Source organism: Periophthalmus magnuspinnatus, chromosome 5, assembly GCF_009829125.3.
Source record: "Periophthalmus magnuspinnatus isolate fPerMag1 chromosome 5, fPerMag1.2.pri, whole genome shotgun sequence".
Lineage (NCBI taxonomy): Eukaryota > Metazoa > Chordata > Actinopteri > Gobiiformes > Gobiidae > Periophthalmus > Periophthalmus magnuspinnatus.
Genome location: NC_047130.1, coordinates 30,876,282 through 30,886,107, shown reverse-complemented (window position 1 = coordinate 30,886,107; position 9,826 = coordinate 30,876,282). Strand labels below are relative to the sequence as shown.

Sequence of the window (9,826 nt, the reverse complement as noted above, 5' to 3'; positions counted from 1 at the left end):
TAGACTTGAGCAAATGTCATTCTGTCCTGAATTACTTTCATCGGGCAGCTGAGAGGGTCCCGCCTCTACAGCCCATGAATGACAAATGTAGATTTATTATTTATTAAGGATTCATACAAAAAAAAAATCTATTGGTGAAACCAGATAGTTTGGGAACTGGCATATCAAGAAGGAGGTGGCAAGACAGATGAACTTAAACCATGTGACAATATTAGCTTTTTGGACAGTTCACAGTAGTGTATAATATTATTTTGGAGAGTTTCCACTGTGGAGGGAACACAATACAGAATAAACATGGACTGAATATGTGACAACCAATTTCAGGAACCTGCCATCAATATTGTTAAACCAGAGGACACATGATCAGATACTGCATTCAGAAAACGGGTTGACAGGTCAAAAGTACACTGCTTTTTTCCATAATGACATCTTTTATGAGAGGAAGATGTTATTGAATCATATTGTTTTTGTATCATATTTAATCAGATTGTTTTTCACCATTGTGAAACCCATAAATATTCAACTATACATTAGCTTCCACCAGGGTGGTTGCCAATCTTCCTGGGGTCAGGGACTGTACCACTGCTGCAGTTGCAAAAGAGGAACACCTTCTCGCCACTGCAATACTTCTGCCTATCTTCCTAATCACATTGTCTATGTGATAAATGATTGTCCAATATGATACCAAGTAATTTCATTTGTTGAACTTGCTCTAGTCTCTGAACACCAGTTCTGGTACATTGTGCAGTCGCCCCTTATAGCCAATTAACATAGATCTTGTTTAAGCCACATTTAAAATCATGTTGTTGTCTTTAACTCATTTAAGAAGAGCTTCTAACTTCTTTCCCAGTACATTTGAAATTTCATTAACATTAGGATTAAAATAATACATAGTAGAGTCATCAGTGTAGATAACTGATGACTTGTTTAAACATTCGCCAGATCATTTATATAAACAGAATAAAAGAGGCGGCTGAGGCAGCTGCCTTGAGGTCACAGTTGACACCAGAAGTTTCAGACAAGGAGCTGTTGTAAAAGACTTGCTGACTTCGATCGGTTAAGAAGTATTTTATTAAAAATAGGGGTCTGGTTGATCTGGTCCATAGCATTTTAATTTGGAGATTAGTAAATCATGATTGATCAAATCAAAAGTGGCTTTAAGTCTAAGAAAACAACCCCAACCACATTGCTAGGATCTAATTCCTGTTTTCAGTTGTCCATCATGTGGATGAGAGGTGTGGCTGGAGAATGGCCCGGCTTATAGATGTGCTGAAACTTTGTGAGGAAATTATTGTCAACAAAGTATATCTGGATCTGCTCGCACATACTACTGTCTCGAGCATTTTTCCCAGTACAGTAGTATGCATATGGGTCATTTGGGCCAAGTCCATAGGAGACCCAAGGGCTATGAAAAATGGGTTTTAGGGCCACATTTGGCCTCATGACATAGGTTGACCATAGACTTTCCTCATTTTGATTAAAAACATTTCACTTTGTGTGTACCGAGTGAATTTTCCATACTTCCTCTATATGTTATGCTCTACTCTTCCCCTGATCCTAAATAACCCCTTACCCCATTACATGAATACATTTACATTATAGTAGCCATGTGTATGTTCTTTTCTAAACAAGGCCTAGCGCACTGACCTCAGCTTGTCTCTGCTTCCTCCTTCATCTCTTCAATTGTCCAAGCTACACTGGGCCCCATCTGCATCTCAGCTAATACAGGCTCTATATATGTTTGGATAAAGGTAGAATACAGTATCTTTTAAAAAATAAAATACCACTTTCTCGGGCCACAATCCCTCTGTCTCTCTGAAGCACAATACATCAATGCCAAAAACGTTACTTCTACCTGCTTGTAATTGTTCTTTTTTTTTTTTTTTTTTTTGCAAAGTCCTGATTTCTCTGGTTGTTGACCCCACAAGCCCCCATGTAATCAGGTGGACAATGCTGGAGCCAGCCAGAGAGAGACAAACAGATAGACAGACAGAGAGAGAGAGACAGAGAGAAAGGTAGAGGGAGACAGAGAGAAAGGGAGAGAGAAAGGGGGCAGGACAGAGGGAGAGAAATACACACACAAAGAGAGAGTGACAGAGAGGAAAGGGTTGAGGTATGGCTCTACATGTCAATAGTTTGTCTCTGCTGATTAGGACTGCTCTCTGTGCCAAATACCTGAATTCTTTTGCACACTGTCGGGCTGATGTGCCTGAGGGACTTTTGAACAGGGCTGGAGGTGCCACTTGTTGTGCATTAGCTGTGGCTGCACTGACAGAGATAATTGTGCTTTGGCTTTGTTGCCCGTTATTAGCCAGGACAGCTCGCTTTTAAAAAGAAACTGAAGGATGTCTGAAACCTCTCCCATATAAATCTATAGACCTCTAATTTAGAACTATAGCATCAACTTTGATCAACTGCCAAGTACATCACTCTCAGTGTTCATCAACCATAATGTCAGTGCAAACACAAGTAACAGTGGAAAGAATAAGGTGCACAATGCTTTTAATTAACCAAAATAGAATGAAAAGAGCATGGCCGTTGTGTAAATGCTGTCATTGTGCCTTGGGCAAGGCACTTAAACCCCCTTGCCCACAGTGTCTCCGTACACTGGTATATACATTTGTGTGAATGGGTGAGTGTTTCCTTGATGTAAAGTGCTTGAGAGCCTTGAAAGGCAGAAAAGTGCTATATAAATGTGGCCATTAACCATGAAAGGCAATGAGGACTTTTTGTATTTTTCAGATTATGCAAGAAAATATGTGGTCTCTGCACCTTTCTTACCGCTACAAGTACATACCTGATGGTGGATGAGTGGTTAGCCCTCTTGCCTCATAGCCAGAGGGTGATGGGTTTGATTCTCCCACTAGGTGAGCTCTCTCTGTGTGGAGTTTGCATGTTCTCTCCATTCTTGTAGGTAAACATGCACTATAACTTTGTAAGTTATATATATAATTAATCACATAAATACAACTCAATACTGATTATGTTACTGTTGATAAATAAGTGTCTTTTCTAAAATGTTTATGTTTTTTTGTATAACAGAAAATTGTCCTATACAGCTGCTGTATCATTACCACATGCCCATTTCAAACAGCATCCTGTCTCTCTAGGTATTCAATTTCAAAGTCTCCTCATGTTTTTGCAGGTGATCACAATAAGCTTTGAAAAACAATTATAAAGTGTTTGTTTGACAAATTACAGCCCTGCAGCCCTGCTTTAAACCTGTCAGTGGTGAACAGCTATATTACATAAGTCTCAAGATGCTCCAAAAAGATTTTCTCAGGGGAAAACTGTTTTACTGCACTATTTTCAATTAACTAATAAACTCCTATTTGTTGAGGGACCAAAGAACAAGAACAACATCAGATCTTCTTTAGAGAATCTCTGCTATGTGCTTGTTTGATGAAGCTATGAGGGAAACATGACGTGTCTACTTTATTAAAGGTCTTCACCTACATGACCGTGCTCCGTCACGTCAAATCAATACTCGCAAGTGGTTTTATTTGTCCTTGAGAGCCACGAGGTTCAGGGGGACATCTTCTTGTTAGGATTGTGATTTTAGACAAACACTGAACAATGGCCAGTGAAGCAAGTCATGTAAATGCATGGTGACATTTAAAGGTGCACAATGTACCTTTTCAGGTAGAAAATATATGTCAAGTTGTCTACATGGCGATCTTATTACTCTTCCATTATATGGCATAAATTTATTTAACATATCTGCTATTTTAGTGTTTTAACTTAAAAAAAAATTTGTACTGTAAGTTTGTTTCTACAGATCTGGCCACATGGTAACATCACATATTATTTTATCAAAGTGTGGAGCATTGGACATTATAAACAGAAACACTTAAAAATAGAAAATCCTGTCTTTCTTATTATTCTATTTATTATTATTTATTATATTGTATTATTTTCACAAATGTACTCAGTGTTGTAATGATCTATCCATGTAAAAGCATCACTGCATGTACTTCTTAACTGTTCTGTGTAGTCTGTGTTGTGGCATCAAAGAGGTGCTATGTTGCAGAGGCTAACATGGCTAATTTGTGTCTCGTGGATACAGAGCTGTGAGAGTACATTCATCTGGAGTTAATCAGTAGGACTCCACACAGGCATCAGAGCAGTTTTCATAAAATGGCTTTTTAATGGCATGTCATTTGTCGTCATGCTGCACGCATGATACAGCGACACTACATTTATCAAACTGTGTCTCTATGATGTATGTGCAAAAACTACTGCTTTCCTTTAAACCATGAACACATGCTGTGCTGGATAAAACTGTGTACTGTAATCTGTGCCAAACATTTCTACTGCAACACAAACAGTAACCCAGTATTCCACAGTGTTCTACAGAGACCATAGAGGCACAGGATAGCCTTGTTTGAATAATTTTCATTATTTAAGGTGCACTGCACAGCTGAAAGCACAACTTAAAGATCAGGCAATACATATTTTCACCCCACATACTACTACTAAAGCCGCACTATGCAACTTTTCTGGTGGAGATTGGGTCCACTATACTTGTCTCCATTGAGATGTTTTTGCTTTGCCTGAAACGGTATATTATTGGTCAGAAATCCCTTGAAAACATACATCTTGCAGTGAGTGGGCTCGCTTCTCCACAGGTCTGACCTGTAACTTGACGTGTCACCTGCTTGTCTCAGTGTTGATGATAAACATTTGGTACCAAACTTGTAAACATTCCAGACAAAGCAATAACATCTTTATAGAGACAAGCAAGTAGCACCTCGACCAGAAGCTTAATACATTTTTGGAGAGAAAATGCATATTGTCTGATCTTTAAGTAGACAATTTAACAGTATCCTTTCTGATAGTAATAAACTAAAGTTGTTGTGCCATATCATTTCAGCTTGATTAGACAATGGGAAAGAAAATGTGGGTTTCTCCACAGTCTATTAATGGCAACACTTATTCACTGGACATATCTTTTTGCAAAATGTTCCCAGGCTAATACCTTTAGTACTTTGGTGTTTGACATTTGTTACTGTTGTCTCAGTTTCTTTGACGAGTTAAAATTAGTATTAATTATTTTTTATCTCAAATTGTATTAAAGGGTTGTATTTGAGCAGTTAAGCACTGTGAATTAGTGAAATGTCACTTGGAAATGTCAGTCATTCAGGATTTGGAAAAGAGCAGGCAGAACATCAGTCCAAAAGAATATAGATGTTGAAAATTTAAAGCAGAGCTATTACGCAAAAAATTAACTTTACAGAACCTTTAACTATGTTATAGTTGTTGGAGTGGAGTTTTTGGAGTGATTCGTGCATGTTTGAGCAATCTTTAGGCTTGCTTATTTTCAAGATGCCAAATCCCCATTTCCCTGTCCCTGATACACGACCACTGCTCTGTACTTACTTTGTTCTGCAGTTTAATTTTCTTAATTGATGATATGTGTAGGATTCGCCAGCGTTGCATAGGCATTTTACTACAAATGAAAAAACCTGCTTGCTAGTATGATCTGTATCTATCCATAGGGGGCGCCGACAGCAACACGGCTCTTTGATGTTGCTGTTGGCGTTTACGGCGTCAGCTCCCATCGAACATCACAGTTTTCTGACATGGAAGTAAGCAGACTTGCTTCTTTTATTGTCAATTTAGATCAATTTTGTGATTTAAAATGTGCAATTTATAACATAATGATTCACAAGTATTATAGATTATAACAATATAGGAAATACAAGCACAATATGTCTTCTTTAATGTTTTGTGACATGGGCCATTTGCTGTAATGGAAACTCAAAATCAACACAAATCAACAGGAAGCACAGTGCATTGAAAGTGTCTTATGGCTGCAACTATAATGATTATTTTAGTGGTTGACTAGTCCAATGATTATTTCTATTCTATTGTACGTTTAACATTTTAACAATATAAAGGATGAAATATTGTGACTGAAGCTGGTGAATTAACAAATAAAATTCATTATTGCAAAGTGTAGTTTAGCAAAAATTTGTGTTGGTCTAGTACAGATATATTGTAAAAGCAGCTCTTGAGATCAAAATTAGACTGTGTTGTCTAATTATACAGAGTTAAGAATTAAGTACAGAGCAGCTTAAAATGAACTAGTTTTATTTTCATGGTTTTAAGAAAAAAGAAAAGAAAATCAGGTACAACACCTTTAATAATGCTGCTATATCTGTTATAAAAAGTCATTCAGCATGTGTTATAGACCAGATAATGATTACTATTTCAAAATAAAATTAAATATTTTAAGTTGACTGGTCATGATTGTGTTGATTAATCATTGTAGCTCCAGTGTCACAACAATGCTTTGGTCCTATCTGCTTGTATGAGCCCTATCAGAGATGTGTGAATCAGCATTTATAAGAATTGCATTGAATTCATTACATGCCTTGTCAATATGGTCGTCTGCCCTCTCCCTGTATCTCCTGTTATCTGCAGCTGCCACATTGTGAAACAGAAGAAGAACACTTAGAGACCTGCAGCCCGTCTGAAATACAAACACATGTCATCTCATCCGTCACTGCACATATATTTGGCCCATTTCTGACCTTTTTACACCAGGCATGGTGAGAAAATATGAGCTGACAATTGTCACACTGATTTACCATATTAATTACTTCTGTGTTGTAGTGATTTCTGTATCATATTGAGCAAAAGACCTACACTCACGAAAAGAAAAATACATTTTAATCACTATTACCATATCACTGGTGATTCCTTTCTGTCTTTTGTGTTATATTGTGAATTCTCTCTCACTTTGTGTGACAGATACATAGATTTTAGGTGATTTGGTAAATACAGCATTTTCATAGTAAGTTATCTAAGATTTTATCAAAGTTTGTCAGTACATACTGTATTTGGATTTAATTGTATGTCCAGTGCTTCTTAAAGGTCTGGCCACTTCTGGGGGTCCGTGGACCATGTGCTGGGGGTTATATAATAATTTTAATAACATGGAACATTACTTGAATACTACAATTTCTTATGATATACAATCCCAAACTTGCAATGTTTAGCTGGAAACAATGACACCAATTAAATACAATGAGAAATTCACATGTTTATAACCAAATTTGGTTATAAATATGCGTTGAACTTTTTAATTTTATTGTAATGTCATTGTGGGGATCGATAGGGGGTCCTTGGCATATTTTTATACCGATAAATGGTCCCTGGCCTCAACAAGTTTGAGAACCCCTGGTATAAGACAATGTTATATGACAGCAATCCATCAGAAATGTGTTTGTGCCTAAAAGTTTTGGTTACGGTTGTATTTATTAATTAATTGAATGTATGCATATTCTTAATTGGGCTTAGCTCTTTTTGCAGCCTTTTCAAAATGTTTTATTTTTTATTTTTTTGCTAGACTATATAGCCTCCAAACATCTCCAAAACAACAACAACTGCAGTATTTTTGATGTATCTATGTTCCACCTAAAGAATATCATTATTTCTAATTACCTGTACCTTCAGTAAAGCAGATGAGTCTGTTTTGCTAGTTAGAGCTTCTTACAAACCCTATAGAGAAAAGGAGCAGAAGCACAACAGTTCATCTTGCCTTGCCTTAGTATTCTGCCCAAAAGCCAAACAAAACAAGAGTATATAGGGGGTAAATGAGCTCATTGTGTTACACATCAGACCTGGGAGATTGGACCAGGGCTTGAGTTTATTCTAAAAAAGAAAAAGAAAAGAAAAAACTAAAAAGGTGCATTGTATAGGGTCTTCCACTGATGAAATAAGAGAAAGAACAGACCTAAAATTCACTTCAATAATCAAAATAATCTAAATATTAATAGGCTACAACAATCAACAATAGTCACGCAACTTTAGTGATTTTGTGGATTCACACATCTTGTAACCACAACTTTATACATATTTTTCTCTTTCTTTTTGCAGTGCTGTATCTAGCTTAGGTTATTGTATGTATGTTACCTCCATGAACAAGCAGTTCATGAGCAAAGGCTAGGCTAATGCATGTGGCTTAGTATTTTCAATCATTTCATGTTTTTTCTCACTCTCTGATCTAGTCTCTCATCTTTAAAAAATGAAGTTGGCTCCTATTTCTGCACGTTCATACCTGTTGCTTTTGAGTGAAGCTGTGGTTGGTCGGAGGAGGAGCAGAGAGGAAAGTGAAAATTTACAGAGCAGCAAAAACTCCACGAGGGACGCATACTTTACCTGTGATGTGCACAGTGGTGGAGGACTGTGACTGTAGACCCATGTGCCATGAAATGTTGATCAGTGAATATTTTAGTAAAATGGTCATGAAGTGTCACCAGCTCAGCTGGACATTCCTCTGGGCAACTTTTCAGAAGTTCACTGCAGCAAGAAATAAGTAGGCCTATGGGTACTGCACAGGTAGGTGAGGTGTCAAAGAGGCTGACACAGACTATGATTTTGTTTATCTTTGGTTAGACTTTGTATTATAACAATCAGCACAATTTAAACATGTATTTACCGATTTACTTATTGCACTGGATTGCTGTGATATAACCTAATCAAAATGAAGGATGATCATGTATGGAGCAACTTTGTTTTAAATTCTAATTTTTAATCTGTGTAACAAACAATCTATGGAAATGAATGAATAAATAAATAAATAAATAAAACTGCACCATATGAGTTTCTCCATTTTAATCAGGATCCAAGCTCTTTCAAACCAGAAGCCTGTCCCATAAGCTACACAGACGGACCTCATTGTGTAGTTCAGCACCTGGTGTCAGGGCTGTTTCAAATACCTTTCAGCTTTAGTGCACTGCCGCCACTATGTTTATTATCTTCTAACTTTTCAAGTAGAGGGTATTTGTCACTGCTCAAAAAGACTATACTAATACTACTTCCACCACCACCACCACTACTACTACTACTATTACTACTACTACTATTATTACTACTACTGCTGCTGCTGCTTCAACAGTGATTATTATTATATTATATCATAAAAAACAATAGTGTGGAGTTGTTTTTCATTGTTGAGTAAATTGCTCTGCTCTTTTGCAGGCGCCCCTTCATTTTCATTATACTGGGGTCATTTACCACCTTATCTTTAGGTGCAGTTGGCACAGCTAATTAAAAGTAAACATTATGACTCAATCAACCAACTCCATTCAAAACCTCTTGGGAATGTATGGTATTTGGCGTCTATAGATTTCTATGCTTTGAGTTGGATCCAGTGAGCATGCAAAGGGTTTATGGGGAATATAGTCCTGAAATTGTCCACTATTCATCTTTTTGATGTTGGCTGCACACTGGGCAAACTTCAGAGGATCTATTACCATATTTCCCTTCATCTGCGTTGATCTGGAGTCTGGCGTATGGCCCTGGCACAGTTTGAAACCTATTACATGGCAGATGACATGTCTCAAATCTCTCCGCTCCTATGAAAACCTGGTATGCCATGTTCTTCAGAGGAATGCAAAGATGGAACGATTTCTCTATCAACGAGACTTATCCTGTCTACTCCAAACTTTGGCTTTTTTAATGTAATTTGACCATTTGATATCGCTGCCGAGGCTAGATTTTTGCCAAAATTGGTTTGTATGATGGTTAGTCTATGATCAAAATACATCAAAAGCTTTAGGTGAGACTGACTGAGGAAAAGGGTCGATACTCAATACATATTCCAATGCCACATTGATAGTAGAAAAGTTTTTTGGGGGTGGTTAATAGAATGTAATTTTCAACATAAAATTATAGATAATAGTTGCTTTTTTTTAAAAATAACAAGTTGTCTTATAGTTCAGATACAGACCAGTACACTTCATTCAGGAAATGTATAAGCATGTATTGTCAATATCAATATAAGCTCAATTTCAATAGTGGAAGTAGTTATTTTTTT

The 9,826-nt window shown here is 37.0% G+C and overlaps 1 protein-coding gene across 1 annotated transcript in view; it reads right to left on the bottom strand.

The window, feature by feature from the left end:
• atad3 (ATPase family AAA domain containing 3) overlaps nt 1-9,826 on the bottom strand; it is a 166,195-nt gene that overhangs the window by 124,786 nt on the left and 31,583 nt on the right. The window lies entirely within an intron of this gene.